Genomic DNA, 18,010 nt, shown 5'->3' on the forward strand with positions numbered 1-18,010 from the left:
TTCCTCAATGCCATTGGATGAATCCTGGAACATATTCCAGTCTGTGGTAGCAAAACAGTCCTGTAGTGTAGCATCCACGTCATCTGACCAGTTCTGTATTAAGCGAGTCACTGGTACTTCCTGCTTTAGTTTTTACTTGTAAGCAGGAATCAGGAGGATAGAATCGTGGTCAAATTTGCCAGATGGAGGGCGGGGGAGGTCTTTGTATGCATCTCTGTGTGTGGAGTAAAGGTGGTCTAGGATATTTTTTTTCCTGGTTGCACATGTGACATGCTGGTAAAAATTTGGTAAAACTGATATAAGTTTGCCTGCATTAAAGTCCCCGGCCACTAGGAGCGCCGCTTCTGAGTGAGGATTTTCTTCTTTGCTTATGGCCTTATAGAGTTGGTTGAGAGCAGTCTTAGTGCCAGCTTCGCTTTGTGGTGGTAAATAGACGGCTACGAATAATACAGATGAGAACTCTCTTGGTAGATAGTGTGGTCGACAGCTTATCATGAGGTACTCTACCTCAGGCGAGCAATACTTCTTTAATATTAGACATCGCGCACATGTACAGATGGGGAGAAGTATGTCTATGATAAGGCGCTGCCTTCTTGACAACACTGTCAACACACAGACAGACAGACAGACAGACAGACAGACAGACAGACAGACAGACAGACAGACAGACAGACAGACAGACAGACAGACAGACAGACAGACAGACAGACAGACAGACAGACAGACAGACAGACAGACAGACAGACAGACAGACAGACAGACAGACAGACAGACAGACCTCAACCCTTACCTTAAAAAATGTTGAGTTAATGCCTTAACCTTAAAAGCTTTGAAATGTGACGTTTGAAACAACTTCAAAAATGTGAGGTTTGAGAAACATGGATGAACGTCTAATTCTGACGTGAGACTGTGAGAGCTGTTTGCTCTAAAGAGCCAGGATGTAGTTCATTTAACTTAGTTCATATCACTCAGTTCAGGTTTGAATCAACTGTGGAGCAACATCACAGAGCAAAGTCAAGTCATCTGGTTTAGTAACACACACACACACACACACACACACACACACACACACACACACACACACACACACACACACACACACACACACACACACACACACACACACACAGAGAGAGATACACACACACACATACACATACACACACACATACACACATACACATACACACACACATACACACAAACACACATACATACACACACACACACACACACACACACACACACACACACACACACACACACACACACACACACACACACACACACACACACACACACACACACACACACACACACACACGACTTACCCAACCATGTTGCTGTCAGAGTGGGTGATCTGTGATGAAGTCAGGAATCCTATTTTCTCCAGACACCTGCACCAGGGACAGAGAGATGTAACATAACAAGGTGACTCCTCAACCAGAGACAGAGAGGGTTAACATAACAAGATGACTCCTCAACCAGAGACAGAGAGGGTTAACATAACAAGATGACTCCTCAACCAGAGACAGAGAGGGTTAACATAACAAGATGTTAACATAACAAGATGACTCCTCAACCAGAGACAGAGAGGGTTAACATAACAAGATGACTCCTCAACCAGAGACAGAGAGGGTTAACATAACAAGATGACTCCTCAACCAGGGACAGAGAGATGTAACATAACAAGATGTTAACATAACAAGATGACTCCTCAACCAGAGACAGAGAGGGTTAACATAACAAGATGACTCCTCAACCAGAGACAGAGAGGGTTAACATAACAAGATGTTAACATAACAAGATGACTCCTCAACCAGAGACAGAGAGATGTAACATAACAAGATGACTCCTCAACCAGAGACAGAGAGGGTTAACATAACAAGATGTAACATAACAAGATGACTCCTCAACCAGAGACAGAGAGGGTTAACATAACAAGATGTTAACATAACAAGATGTTAACATAACAAGATGACTCCTCAACCAGGGACAGAGAGGGTTAACATAACAAGATGACTCCTCAACCAGAGACAGAGAGGGTTAACATAACAAGATGTAACATAACAAGATGACTCCTCAACCAGAGACAGAGAGGGTTAACATAACAAGATGACTCCTCAACCAGAGACAGAGAGGGTTAACATAACAAGATGTTAACATAACAAGATGACTCCTCAACCAGAGACAGAGAGATGTAACATAACAAGATGACTCCTCAACCAGAGACAGAGAGGGTTAACATAACAAGATGACTCCTCAACCAGAGACAGAGAGGGTTAACATAACAAGATGACTCCTCAACCAGGGACAGAGAGGGTTAACATAACAAGATGACTCCTCAACCAGGGACAGAGAGGGTTAACATAACAAGATGTTAACATAACAAGATGACTCCTCAACCAGGGACAGAGAGGGTTAACATAACAAGATGACTCCTCAACCAGAGACAGAGAGGGTTAACATAACAAGATGACTCCTCAACCAGGGACAGAGAGGGTTAACATAACAAGATGTTAACATAACAAGATGACTCCTCAACCAGGGACAGAGAGGGTTAACATAACAAGATGACTCCTCAACCAGAGACAGAGAGGGTTAACATAACAAGATGTTAACATAACAAGATGACTCCTCAACCAGGGACAGAGAGGGTTAACATAACAAGATGTTAACATAACAAGATGACTCCTCAACCAGGGACAGAGAGAGTTAACATAACAAGATGACTCCTCAACCAGGGACAGAGAGGGTTAACATAACAAGATGACTCCTCAACCAGAGACAGAGAGAGTTAACATAACAAGATGACTCCTCAACCAGGGACAGAGAGATGTAACATAACAAGATGTTAACATAACAAGATGACTCCTCAACCAGGGACAGAGAGGGTTAACATAACAAGATGTTAACATAACAAGATGACTCCTCAACCAGGGACAGAGAGGGTTAACATAACAAGATGACTCCTCAACCAGGGACAGAGAGGGTTAACATAACAAGATGACTCCTCAACCAGGGACAGAGAGGGTTAACATAACAAGATGACTCCTCAACCAGAGACAGAGAGGGTTAACATAACAAGATGACTCCTCAACCAGAGACAGAGAGGGTTAACATAACAAGATGACTCCTCAACCAGAGACAGAGAGGGTTAACATAACAAGATGTTAACATAACAAGATGAATAAGATGAGTAACGTAATTCACATCAGTAAGATCAACAAGACATTTCAATAATGCGAGTGACAGGACAAGTACGAAGGCACAAGGGACACACGCTTGTTGGTATACTGACAGCACAGGAGGCTGGTGGCACGTTGATTGGGTAGGACGGGTTCGTGGTAATGACTGGAGCGGAATCAGTGGAATGGCATCAAACACATGTTTTCCCTGCGGTTGATACCATTCCATTGACTCCATTCCAGACATTATTATGAGCCGTCCTCCCCTCAGAGGCCTCCGCTGACTGACCGGTTTGACAGCCTTTATTTTGGTTTGATGAGGTTGAATCTGAGGCTTAAAGTTAAACTTGAACTTAAAGTTAAAGGCCCAACGCAGCTGTTTTTATCTCAACATCAAATTATTTCTGGGTAACAATGAACTATTTTATGATTGTTTTAAAATTAAAATGGTACAACAACAAAAAATAACAAATAGTTTCTCAAGCAAATTTTTTTCTAGGACTGTCTGGGAGCTTTCTGAGTGGGGAGGAGAAAACTGAATAATGAGCTGTTATTGGTAGGGAGGTTTAAAACTCTCTTTCTTATTGGTCTATTAACTAATTTACCTGGTGATGTCACAAGGCAGGCCAAAACTCCATCCTACCAAAACAGGCTGAAATGTCAGGCAGTCTTTTCAAAACAGCTCTTACACTAAAAGGGCTTTATCATACTTTTCACAATTTCACAGTATTATTCTAATCATATACTGTGGAAATATATATCGTTTTTGACTTCACTAGGCCTTTAAACTTTGATTAAATACACATAGTGATAAAGTCCTTTTCAATGGCCTCAGATCAAGTTTTGGTACCCATGCCCCTAGCTACATCCGGTGGTTCTCACTGATCAGCCTGGACTGGAGGGGTGACCCTCCCTGATTCAGAGGGGTTGGGTTAAATGTGGAAGACACATTTCAGTTGAATACATTCAGTTGTACAACTGACTAGGTATCCCCCCTTTCCTTTTTCCTTTCCCTCCAATAATGTTTAAAGTTAGGATTGGGGGGAGGGGAAACTGATCCTAGATCTGTACCTAGGGGCTACTTCGCCCCGGAGCCGGTGACGCTCAGTCCCAAAACAACCACAGCTCAACATCGCCGCCTAGAGGTTGGAACAATACATGTCATCTACACTTGGATAACAAATAAAATAAAAATCTTAATTTTTTTATTTTCACGAGCTCAGGATACAACAGGTGTAAAATGTACAGGGAAAAGCTTACTTACAGAATTCACATATTTCTTCTACAAACTATATCAATATCAATTGTGTATGTTTGTGTTAATTATAATTTCACATCATCCTCAATATCATGTTTTAATTTGTGTGAAAGCTTTACCGTTTAAAACCAACTTCATTCAGAAATGCATTTCAAAATAATTTGTTTGACAAACTAACGTACCAAAATCAATCAAGTTGCCAATGGAGACATGCCAGGACAACCTGACCAGCCTTAGTTTCCATGGAGATTGGAAGAACAGGTATTTATTCATGTTTGTATGTTTCAGTCTGTTGTAAAGTTTTAAATACTGACATCCTTTTGTGTGTGTGTGTGTGTGTGTGTGTGTGTGTGTGTGTGTGTGTGTGTGTGTGTGTGTGTGTGTGTGTGTGTGTGTGTGTGTGTGTGTGTGTGTGTGTGTGTGTGTGTGTGTGTGTGTGTGTGTGCGTGCGTGCGTGTGTGTGTGAGAGAGACGTCCTTTTGTGCAATGTGTTTAATGCTAGCTAGGTGACATAGTGCTGTGTAAATGCTAACGTTGCTAGGACAGGCCGGAGACCCTATTCATCCATTATAACATTACCAGACTGACACACCTACTGGGGCAACAGTGATACTGCATCACCAATTCAGGGGATGTTTCTACTGGTCATGTCCCAAATAGCACAATATTCCCTATGCCAGGCCCTAGGCCCTGGTCTAAAGTAGTGCACTATATAGGGAATAGGGTGTCATAGGGCTCTGGTCTAAAGTAGTGCACTATATAGGGAATAGGGTGCCATAGGGCTCTGGTCTAAAGTAGTGCACTATAATAGGGAATAGGGTGCCATAGGGCTCTGGTCTAAAGTAGTGCACTACATAGGGAATAGGGTGGCATAGGGCTCTGGTCTAAAGTAGTGCACTACATAGGGAATAGGGTGGCATAGGGCTCTGGTCTAAAGTAGTGTACTATATAGGGAATAGGGTGTCATAGGGCTCTGGTCTAAAGTAGTGCACTATTAAGGGATAGGGTTCCATAGGGCTCTGGTCTAAAGTAGTGCACTATATAAGGGATAGTGTTCCATAGGGCTCTGGTCTAAAGTAGTGCACTATATAAGGGATAGGGTTCCATAGGGCTCTGGTCTAAAGTAGTGCACTATATAAGGTATAGGGTTCCATTTGGGATGTAATCTTTTGAGTAATTCACCGTTACATCTGAAGATTACAAGGATTACATTAGATGTCCTCCAGTCACCCTATTCCCTATGTAGTGCACTACTTTAGACCAGAGCCCTATGCCACCCTATTCCCTATGTAGTGCACTACTTTAGACCAGAGCCCTATGGCACCCTATTCCCTACAAAGTGCACTACACCTTAACTGTCACACCAAGAGGACTGAACCTCATGATGAGGTCGCTAGGTGTTGGGTTGAGGTCGCTAGGTGTTGGGTTAAGGTCGCTAGGTGTTGGGTTAAGGTCGCTAGGTGTTGGGTTAAGGTCGCTAGGTGTTGGGTTAAGGTGGCTAGGTGTTGGGTTAAGGTCGCTAGGTGTTGGGTTAAGGTGGCTAGGTGTTGGGTTGAGGTCGCTAGGTGTTGGGTTGAGGTCGCTAGGTGTTGGGTTGAGGTCGCTAGGTGTTGGGTTGAGGTCGCTAGGTGTTGGGTTGAGGTCGCTAGGTGTCGGGTTGAGGTCGCTAGGTGTTGGGTTGAGGTCGCTAGGTGTTGGGTTGAGGTCGCTAGGTGTTGGGTTGAGGTCGCTAGGTGTTGGGTTGAGGTCGCTAGGTGTTGGGTTGAGGTCGCTAGGTGTTGGGTTATGGTCGCTAGGTGTTGGGTTAAGGTCGCTAGGTGTTGGGTTAAGGTCGCTAGGTGTTGGGTTAAGGTCGCTAGGTGTTGGGTTAAGGTCGCTAGGTGTTGTGTTAAGGTCGCTAGGTGTTGGGTTATGGTCGCTAGGTGTTGGGTTATGGTCGCTAGGTGTTGGGTTAAGGTCGCTAGGTGTTGGGTTAAGGTCACTAGGTGTTGGGTTAAGGTCGCTAGGTGTTGGGTTAAGGTCGCTAGGTGTTGGGTTAAGGTCGCTAGGTGTTGGGTTAAGGTGGCTAGGTGTTGGGTTAAGGTCGCTAGGTGTTGGGTTATGGTCGCTAGGTGTTGGGTTAAGGTCGCTAGGTGTTGGGTTAAGGTCGCTAGGTGTTGGGTTAAGGTCGCTAGGTGTTGGGTTAAGGTCGCTAGGTGTTGGGTTAAGGTCGCTAGGTGTTGGGTTAAGGTGGCTAGGTGTTGGGTTAAGGTGGCTAGGTGTTGGGTTAAGGTCGCTAGGTGTTGGGTTAAGGTGGCTAGGTGTTGGGTTAAGGTCGCTAGGTGTTGGGTTAAGGTCGCTAGGTGTTGGGTTAAGGTCGCTAGGTGTTGGGTTAAGGTCGCTAGGTGTTGGGTTAAGGTCGCTAGGTGTTGGGTTATGGTGGCTAGGTGTTGGGTTAAGGTCGCCAGGTGTTGGGTTAAGGTGGCTAGGTGTTGGGTTAAGGTCGCTAGGTGTTGGGTTAAGGTGGCTAGGTGTTGGGTTAAGGTCGCTAGGTGTTGGGTTAAGGTCGCTAGGTGTTGGGTTAAGGTCGCTAGGTGTTGGGTTAAGGTGGCTAGGTGTTGGGTTAAGGTCGCTAGGTGTTGGGTTATGGTCGCTAGGTGTTGGGTTAAGGTCGCTAGGTGTTGGGTTAAGGTCGCTAGGTGTTCGGTTAAGGTCGCTAGGTGTTGGGTTAAGGTCGCTAGGTGTTGGGTTAAGGTGGCTAGGTGTTGGGTTAAGGTGGCTAGGTGTTGGGTAAAGGTGGCTAGGTGTTGGGTTAAGGTCGCTAGGTGTTGGGTTAAGGTCGCTAGGTGTTGGGTTAAGGTGGCTAGGTGTTGGGTTAAGGTGGCTAGGTGTTGGGTTAAGGTCGCTAGGTGTTGGGTTAAGGTCGCTAGGTGTTGGGTTAAGGTCGCTAGGTGTTGGGTTATGGTCGCTAGGTGTTGGGTTAAGGTCGCTAGGTGTTGGGTTAAGGTCGCTAGGTGTTGGGTTAAGGTCGCTAGGTGTTGGGTTAAGGTCGCTAGGTGTTGGGTTAAGGTGGCTAGGTGTTGGGTTAAGGTGGCTAGGTGTTGGGTTAAGGTCGCTAGGTGTTGGGTTAAGGTCGCTAGGTGTTGGGTTAAGGTCGCTAGGTGTTGGGTTAAGGTCGCTAGGTGTTGGGTTAAGGTCTCTAGGTGTTGGGTTAAGGTCGCTAGGTGTTGGGTTAACGTCGCTAGTTGTTGGGTTAAGGTGGCTAGGTGTTGGGTTAAGGTCGCTAGGTGTTGGGTTAAGGTGGCTAGGTGTTGGGTTAAGGTCGCTAGGTGTTGGGTTAAGGTCGCTAGGTGTTGGGTTAAGGTCGCTAGGTGTTGGGTTAAGGTGGCTAGGTGTTGGGTTAAGGTCGCTAGGTGTTGGGTTAAGGTCGCTAGGTGTTGGGTTAAGGTCGCTAGGTGTTGGGTTAAGGTCGCTAGGTGTTGGGTTAAGGTCGCTAGGTGTTGGGTTAAGGTGGCTAGGTGTTGGGTTAAGGTCGCTAGGTGTTGGGTTATGGTCTCTAGGTGTTGGGTTAAGGTCGCTAGGTGTTGGGTTAAGGTCGCTAGGTGTTGGGTTAAGGTCGCTAGGTGTTGGGTTAAGGTCGCTAGGTGTTGGGTTAAGGTGGCTAGGTGTTGGGTTAAGGTGGCTAGGTGTTGGGTTAAGGTCGCTAGGTGTTGGGTTAAGGTGGCTTGGTGTTGGGTTAAGGTGGCTAGGTGTTGGGTTAAGGTCGCTAGGTGTTGGGTTAAGGTCGCTAGGTGTTGGGTTAAGGTCGCTAGGTGTTGGGTTATGGTCGCTAGGTGTTGGGTTAAGGTCGCTAGGTGTTGGGTTAAGGTCGCTAGGTGTTGGGTTAAGGTCGCTAGGTGTTGGGTTAAGGTGGCTAGGTGTTGGGTTAAGGTGGCTAGGTGTTGGGTTAAGGTCGCTAGGTGTTGGGTTAAGGTCGCTAGGTGTTGGGTTAAGGTCGCTAGGTGTTGGGTTAAGGTCTCTAGGTGTTGGGTTAAGGTCGCTAGGTGTTGGGTTAAGGTCGCTAGTTGTTGGGTTAAGGTGGCTAGGTGTTGGGTTAAGGTCGCTAGGTGTTGGGTTAAGGTGGCTAGGTGTTGGGTTAAGGTGGCTAGGTGTTGGGTTAAGGTCGCTAGGTGTTGGGTTAAGGTCGCTAGGTGTTGGGTTAAGGTCGCTAGGTGTTGGGTTAAGGTCGCTAGGTGTTGGGTTAAGGTGGCTAGGTGTTGGGTTAAGGTCGCTAGGTGTTGGGTTAAGGTCGCTAGGTGTTGGGTTAAGGTCGCTAGGTGTTGGGTTATGGTCGCGACAGTATTATGACTGACTGTTGTCTTAAGGCGTCTGACCATTATGTCTGAAGTTGTACGCATATTCATACTAAAACAACGATCAACATGTTACCTTTGCGAGTGCCTGGCATCAAGCATAGTAGTTCAGTGTTCACAATAACAACGACAACAACAACAAACAAGATAAAAGAAGATAATTTTTTGTCTCACCTGTCGTTTAACGTCCTGGCTTCCTTTAGTTTGTGTTAATTCTGCATTCCATCTCTCTGTCTCTCTCTCTCTCTCTCTCTCTCTCTCTCTCTCTCTCTCTCTCTCTCTCTCTCTCTCTGTTTCTCTCTGTCTCTCTCTGTCTCTGTCTCTCTGTCTCTCTCTCTCTCTCTCTGTCTCTCTCTGTTTCTCTCTGTCTCTCTGTCTCTCTCTCTCTCTCTCTCTCTCTCTCTCTGTTTCTCTCTGTCTCTCTCTGTCTCTGTCTCTCTGTCTCTCTCTCTCTCTCTCTCTGTGTGTCTCTGTCTCTGTCTCTCTCTCTCTCTGTGTTTCTCTCTGTCTCTCTCTGTCTCTGTCTCTGTCTCTCTCTCTCTCTCTCTCTCTCTCTCTCTCTCTCTCTCTCTCTCTCTGTTTCTCTCTGTTTCTCTCTCTCTGTCTCTCTCTGTCTGTCTCTCTCTAGTTGAAGACTTCCTCAGTTCACAGTTACCACCCTTAATACTCTCTCCAAGTTCTCACTTTCCTTTTCTCCCTCCCTCTTAATCTTGCCATTTCTCCCTTCCTCCCTCCCTATTTCTGGAGGCATAGCTGTCTACAATTTTCTCACTGGTAGCACGCACGCACGCACGCACGCACGCACGCACGCACGCACGCACGCACGCACGCACAAGGTTCAGTGGAGCAGCCTTGGTGACTGTGTGAGTTGGTGAGGATTGAAGGTCATTCTCTCCCCCCCTCTGCCTCTCTCCCTCTGTCTCTCTCCCCCTGTCTCCCACTCTGTCTCCCTCTCTCTCTCTCTGTGTCTATTTCTCCCTCTCTCTCTCTCTCTCTCTCTCTCTCTGTCTCTCTCTGTCTCTCTCTCTGTCTCTCTCCCCCTGTCTCCCACTCTGTCTCTCTCTCTCTCTCCCACTGTCTCTTTCTCTCTCTGTGTCTATTTCTCTCTCTCTCTCTCTCTCTCTCTCTCTCTCTCTCTCTCTCTCTCTCTCTCTCTCTCCCTCTCTCTCTCTCTCTCTCTCTCTCTCATTCACTCTGTCTCTCTCTCTTTCACTCTGTCTCTCTCTTTCTCTCTCTTTCTCTCTCCACCCCCTCTGTCTCTCTCTCTGTCTTTCTCCCTCTCTCTCTGTGTCTCTCTCTCTCTTTCTCTCTGTCTCTCTCTCTGTGTCTTTCTCCCTCTCTCTCTGTGTCTTTCTCTCTCCAAAGGAGCTGGCTCACATGATGAGAGATGATGTTTCCAGAGCTCAGGAGAGAGAGTCTGAATAGTGTGATTGTCCTGCAGCTGGCATAGTTCACAAAGGTCAGGTGCCTCTGGTCTGCCATAAGTCTTTCCTAGAACCAGAACATAAATATAAACAAGAGACAACACTTGTCAAATGACTCAATACTGCTCATCACGACTGAATAAATATTTTTAGAAATGTAGTGAGGTCATTGGTAAAAGATGTACAGCTCTCTGCCTCCCTCCTTCCTGTATCTGGTGTATAGAGGGCGTCCCGTGGCTCCATTGAGAGGAGAGACAGAGGGATCGGGGAGGGATGGAGGGGGGAAGAAGGGAAAGAGTGGAATGAATGGAGAGTCTGTGTGGAAGGGTTCGTTTCCAGGGGGTTCTATTTCACTGTGACACCAGCTAAATGGGCTCATGACGTAAACAAACACTGTTACCGTGGCAACAGGGCCCAATGTACCCCTTCTGTTTTCTTCTAGATTAAATGAAGAAGGATAAGATTAGCCTGGGTACCAGTCTGTTTGTGCTAACATTCCACTCCTTGTACTCTTGGACACAGGATCTCACAAGCATACAGCAATGATGAACTACCTTTGTATGGTAGGCTGGTTAGATCAGCCTGGCTGTGTGTACAGTAGTATGGTAGGCTGGTTAGATCAGCCAGTAGTATGGTAGTCTGGTGAGATCAGCCAGTAGTATGGTAGGCTGGTTAGATCAGCCAGTAGTATGGTAGTCTGGTGAGATCAGCCAGTAGTATGGTAGTCTGGTGAGATCAGCCAGTAGTATGGTAGTCTGGTGAGATCAGCCAGTAGTATGGTAGTCTGGTGAGATCAGCCAGTAGTATGGTAGGCTGGTTAGATCAGCCAGTAGTATGGTAGTCTGGTGAGATCAGCCAGTAGTATGGTAGTCTGGTGAGATCAGCCAGTAGTATGGTAGTCTGGTGAGATCAGCCAGTAGTATGGTAGTCTGGTGAGATCAGCCAGTAGTATGGTAGTCTGGTGAGATCAGCCAGTAGTATGGTAGGCTGGTTAGATCAGCCAGTAGTATGGTAGTCTGGTGAGATCAGCCAGTAGTATGGTAGTCTGGTGAGATCAGCCAGTAGTATGGTAGTCTGGTGAGATCAGCCAGTAGTATGGTAGGCTGGTTAGATCAGCCAGTAGTATGGTAGTCTGGTGAGATCAGCCAGTAGTATGGTAGTCTGGTGAGATCAGCCAGTAGTATGGTAGTCTGGTGAGATCAGCCAGTAGTATGGTAGGCTGGTTAGATCAGCCAGTAGTATGGTAGTCTGGTGAGATCAGCCAGTAGTATGGTAGTCTGGTGAGATCAGCCAGTAGTATGGTAGTCTGGTGAGATCAGCCAGTAGTATGGTAGGCTGGTTAGATCAGCCTGGCTGTGTGTACAGTAGTATGGTAGGCTGGTTAGATCAGCCTGGCTGTGTGTACAGTAGTATGGTAGGCTTGTGAGATCAGCCTGGCTGTGTGTACAGTAGTATGGTAGGCTTGTGAGATCAGCCTGGCTGTGTGTACAGTAGTATGGTAGGCTTGTGAGATCAGCCTGGCTGTGTGTACAGTAGTATGGTAGGCTGGTGAGATCAGGCTGGCTGTGTGTACAGTGCTATGGTTGGCTGGCTGGTGAGATCAGGCTGGCCAACTCTTCTTTCTTTATCTCCTTTTAGCTGTTCCCTCCCGCTATCCTCCCTCTGTCCTCCCTCCATCCTCCCTTTATATTCCCCCTCTCCTCCCTTTATTTTCCCTCTGTCCTCCCTTTATATTCCCTCTATCCTCCCTTTATTATCGCTTTATCCTCCCTCTATCTTCCCTCTGTCCTCCCTCTCTCCTCCCTTTATCTTTCCTCTCTCCTCCCTTTATCTTCCCTCTATCCTCCCTTTATTTTCCATCTATCCTCCTTTTGTCCCTCCCTTTATCCTTCCTCCATTCTCCCTCAATCCTCCTTTATCCTCCCTCTATCCTGCCTTTATCCGCACTTCTATCCTCCTTCCATCCTCCTTCTATCCTCCCTCTATCCTCCCTCCTTCCTCCCTATACTCTTCCTTTATCCTCCCTCTGTCCTCCCTCTAGCCTCCTTCTGTCCTCCCTCTAGCCTCCATTTATCCTCCCTCTATCCTGACTTTATCCTTCCTCTGTCCTCCCTGTATCATCCCTCTATCATCCATTTATTCTCCCTCTATCATCAACTTATCCTCCCTCTATCCTGCCTTTATCCTCCCTCTGTTCTCACTCTATCCCCTGGCATCTGGGTCTACAGCAGTTGTCTGACTGGCTCCCTAGCCGCAGTACTCCCCATAGACAGCCAGTGAGCCAGACAGTCAGTCAGTCAGCTAGATATCCAGCCAGCCAGTCAGCTAGACAACCAGCAAATAATCCTAACAGTCCCAACACCTAACCCAACACCTAGCCACCAATTTGTAAGTCGCTCTGGATAAGAGCGTCTGCTAAATGACTTAAATGTAAATGTAAATGTTCTATGTGTATGGGGGGCTATTAACCACACAGATGTAGTGAGTGGTCCTCTGTAGCTCAGTTGATAGAGCACGGTACTATTTTATTCACTTCAGGCTGTCAACCATGTTTAATCACCATCTCCATGTCCATGTTTCATAAGTCAATCATGGCTTATGAAACACTCAGGGGCTCCCGAGTGGCGCAGTGGTCGAAGGCACTGCATCTCAGTGCTAGAGGCATCACTACAGACCTTGGTTCGATTCCAGGCTGTATCACAACCAGCTGTGATTGGGAGTAACATAGGGCGGTGCAAAATTGCCCCAGCGTTGTTAGGGTTTGTCCGGGGTAGGCGCAGTGGTCTAAGGCACTGCATCTTAGTGCTAGAGGCATTACTACAGACCCTGGTTAAATTCCAAGCTGTATCACAGCGTCGTTAGGGTTTGGGCGGGGTAGGCCGTCATTGTAAATAAGAATTTGTTATTAACTGACTTGCCAAGTTAAATAAACATGTATAGGTTCAAATTCACTGGAAGAAGGACACAGTCTATATCTTTCAAAATATGGAGGGTTGTGACGCTATTGGTTGACTCAGCCAACTTGTTTTCCAACAGCAGAATTGAACTTGTGGCTATCAATAGCTGTTGCTTAGCGTAGCTGCCTGGCTAGCTAGCAAGGTAATGCAAAAGTAAAGTTACAGTATCCCTAGCATTCATTTTCAATAGTTGCTGCTTAGCGTAGTTGCCTGGCTAGCTAGCTAGCTAGCATGGTAACGGTACTGTAAAGTTATAGTAGCCCTAGCATTCATTTTCAATAGTTGCTGCTTAGCATAGTTGCCTGGCTAGCTAGCTAGCTAGCTAGCTAGCATGGCAACGGTACTGTAAAGTTACAGTAGTACTAGCATTAATTTTCATAGGTAAGACAACTGTCAAAGTTGGTAAGATCTAACAGATAATGCAATCTGCTAACGTTATAAAGTTATAAAGTTACATTAGTATTCACTTTCAATGGGGGGAGCTGTCAGAGTTAATGTCACCTGGGTTTCTTTGGACCTTTTTAGTAGCTATATTATTATGCCAGCTAAGTTAGGTAATGCATTGATTTTCAGACGACAAAGCTTTGTTTTAAACATGTCTAGCCACAGCTAGCATTACTTACAGCTGAAGTCAGAAATGTACATACACTTAGGTTGGAGTCATTAAAACTCATTTTTCAACCACTACACACATTTCTTGTTAACAAACTATAGTTTTGGCAAGTCGGATAGGACATCTACTTTGTACATGACACAATTTTTCCAACAATTGTTCACAGACAGATTATTTCACTGTATCACAATTCCAGTGGGTAAGAAGTTTACATACACTAAGTTGACTGTGCCTTTAAACAGCTTGGAAAATTCCAGAAAATTATGTCATGGATTTAGAAGCTTCTGATAGGCTAAGTGAACTTGTGGCCTCTTTGCTTGACATCATGGGAAAATCAGAAGAAATCAGCCAGGACCTCAGAAACAAAAACCTGGTTCATCCTTGGGAGCAATTTCCAAAAGCCTGAATGTACCACGTTCATCTGTACAAACAATAGTACGCAAGTATGAACACCATGGCACCACACAGCCATCATACCGCTCAGGAAGGAGACGCGTTCTGTCTCCTAGAGATGAACATACTTTGGTGCGAAAAGTGCAAATCAATCCCAGAACATCAGCAAAGGACCTTGTGGAGATGCTGGAGGAAACAGGTACAAAAGTATCTATATCCACAGTAAAACGAGTCCTATATCGACATAATCTGAAAGGCCGCTCAGCAAGGAAGAGGCCACTGATCCAAAACCGCCATAAAAAAGCCAGACTACGGTTTGCAACTGCACATGGAGACAAAGATCGTACTTTTTGGAGAAATGTCCTCTGGTCTGATGAAACAAAAATAGAACTGTTTGGCCATAATGACCATCGTTATGTTTGGAGGAAAAAGGGGGAGGCGTGCAAGCCGAAGAACACCATCCCAACTGTGAAGCACGGGGGTGGCAGCATCATGTTGTGGGGGTGCTTTACTGCAGGAGGGACTGGTACACTTCACAAAATAGATGGTATCATGAGGAAGAACATTTATGTGGATATATTGAAGCAACATCTCAAGACATCAGTCAGGAAGTTAAAGCTTGGTCGCAAATGGGTCTTCCAAATGGACAATCACCCCAAGCATACTTCCAAAGTTGTTGCAAAATGGCTTAAGGACAACAAAGTCAAGCTATTGGAGTGGCCATCACAAAGCCCTGACCTCAATCCTATACAACATTTGTGGTCAGAACTGAAAAAGCGTGTGCGAGCAAGGAGGCCTATAACCCTGACTCGGTTACACCAGCTCTGTCAGGAGGAATGGGCCAAAATTCACTCAACTTATTGTGGGAAGCTTGTGGAAGGCTACCCGAAACGTTTGACCCAAGTTAAACAATTTAAAGGCAGTGCTACCAAATAATACTAGAGTGTATGTAAGCTTCTGACCCACTGGGAATGTGATGAAAGAAATAAAAGCTGAAATAAATCATTCTCTCTACTATTATTCTGACATTTCACATTCTCAAAATAAAGTGGTGATCCTAACTGACCGAAGACAGGGAATTTTTACTAGGATTAAATGTCAGGAATTGTGAAAAACTGAGTTTAAATGTATTTCGCTATGGTGTATGTAAACTTCCGACTTCAACTGTATATACCGAGGTATTAGATGTTAGAAGTTCAAAACAGCGATAGAAAGTGCAGGCTATTGAATCATTTTCATGTTATTTTGGATGGGGGGGGATTTAAAGACTATCCGTCTAATCAGGTGTAGGGCCTATAGCCTACAATAGAACATCAGTGTTTGAACTTGTAAAGAGACTGCGTGGGGATTTGTCGGATATAAAGTCAGGTGGTTTCTTTGCATCCAATGGCAGTGTAGGCAATAAGGTAACAGAGGGAGCTGCTTGTGGATGACAGCTCTAACACAGTTCCCACCTCCGACGTCACCAACACAACCGCTGTGCAGGTGTCGACCAATGCTAATCTGATTGATGGATCGTGGCAGATGATTGGATCCTGTTGTGTCAATCACTCAGAATCCGTCTGTTGCAGTAGTGGGAAAAAGTACCCATTTTGTCATACTTGAGTAAAAGTAAAGATAACTTGATAGAAATTTACTCAAGTAAAAGTCACCCAGTAAAATACTACCTGAGTAAAAGTCTTTGGTTTGAGATGGAGTTTATTTTTATTTTTACAGGGACAGTGCACATTAATCAACATTTCAGTAAAAGTGATGGTTTAAGCCAACCGGCTAATTTTCAACCGCAGTCCCTGGGCAGATATACTTGAGAATCGAAAGTCAAATTAATTGCCAAAATATACTTAAGCATCAAAAGTTAAAGTATAAATAATTTCAAATTCCTTATATTAAGCAAACCAGACAGCACCTTTTTATTTTAATTTTTTCTTATTTATGGATAGCCAGGGACACGCTCCAACACTCAGACATCATTTACGAACAAAGCATTTGTATTTAGTGAGTCCGCCAGATCAGAGGCAGTAAGGATGACCAGGGATGTTCTCTGTTTAGTGAGGCCACCAGATCAGAGGCAGTAGGGATGACCAGGGATGTTCTCTTGATAAGTGTGTGAATTGGACCATTTTCCTGTCCTGCTAAGCATAAAAAAATGTAACGAGTACTTTTGGGTGTCAGTGAAAATGTATGAAAAAGTACATTATTTTAGGAACGTAGTGAAGAAAAGTAAAACTTGTCAAAAATATAAATAGTAAAGTAGATAGTAAAAAAAAAAAAAATACTTAAGTATTAAAAGTATTTTTTACTTAGTACTTCACACAATTGGTCAATTGCCACACTCATTACCTTGGGCCTCTTGAGGCTGTGTGTGTGTAACATTTCACAACAGGTTTCTTATATTTCAACTGATTGTTTGAAATGACTTCTGATTGGTTAATCATTCTTCACTTTTAATGACTAGTATACAGTATGTCTGAGTACATTTTCATACATCCCACTGGTTGAATCAACATGGTTTCCACGTCATTTCAATGAGTTACGTTGAACCAACGTGCAATAGACGTTGAATTGATGCCTGTGTCCAGTGGGACGTGATGTATTTATAATTATACCAGGTAAAATGCAGTCCACAAGACACTGCAACAGATACTTTAAGATGCTAATTGCATAAACAAGATAATGGGAGAATAGTACAGTAATAAACCAACCTCATTAGAACACTTTATGTTATGGTTATGCTACCATTATCCCTGCCGTTAACTCGGGCCCATTATCCCTGCCGTTAACTCGGGCCCATTATCCCTGCCGTTAACTCGGGCCCATTATCCCTGCCGTTAACTCGGGCCCATTATCCCTGCCGTTAACTCAGGTGATTTTAAATTCAATGTGAAAAATAATAACCCTTGGAGACTATAGTGGTTTAGAAATGTTATTTCTGGCCGAGGTTCAAACTGTGGACCCTGGATCCACTCTTCACCTTCCTCAAAAGAAAAAAAAAAAAATATATATATTTTTTCAGCTTAATAAATTAACACATTATTTAGAAGTCTTCCTTCCCTCCTTATGTTTTCCCGCCTTTTCTCCCCCACCTTAACATACTATTGTTCCACAGCGTTGGTGCTTGCAACAGGATAGTGGGTTCAATTCCCGGGAGTACTCCTATATTAAACGCACAACTGTCAGTCACTTTGGATAAAAGCATCTTGTTAATGGTATATATTATTATATTAACTGTGAGTGAGACCAAAAAGACAAAGGCTGGAGGTAGAAAAACCGTTTATTACATAAAAATGACACTTAAGATAACAAATTAAAAATATGTTTTTCAAGTGTGACGGTAGTATATTCTCTTGCACGGTATGTGTTCCACACTATACCTGAGATCATGTACACATTAAAAAAAGGAGAACTGTGTTTCGTCTTGTACAAAGACCATTTTTTATCTGGATCTGTGAATAATTAAAGTAGTATGATGTGCATACGTGGATCACTTACTGTGCCTCTCAAATGGCACCCTATTCCCTTTGAAGTGCACTACTTTTAACCAGAGCCTACAAGGCTTTGGTCAAAAGTAGTGCACTACGTAGGGAATAGGGTACGATCTGGAACAGTTTTAAAACAATAAGCATTTTTTCTCCCAGCCCCTTCAGAGACAAAGGTCTCCCATCCAAGGTAAGTGCATGTTCACCTTGGGCTGTTCATTAAAAGAGCTGTCACTCTCAAATAGGAGTAGCTCACTTAATAAGATCAACACAAATACTTAAAAAAAAAAAAGACAAACCCTCCATCCTCGCCTCTATCCTCGCCTCTATCCTCGCCTCTATCCTCGCCTCTATCCTCGCCTCTATCCTC

This window comes from Salvelinus namaycush, chromosome 26 (assembly GCF_016432855.1).
Source record: "Salvelinus namaycush isolate Seneca chromosome 26, SaNama_1.0, whole genome shotgun sequence".
Taxonomy (NCBI): domain Eukaryota; kingdom Metazoa; phylum Chordata; class Actinopteri; order Salmoniformes; family Salmonidae; genus Salvelinus; species Salvelinus namaycush.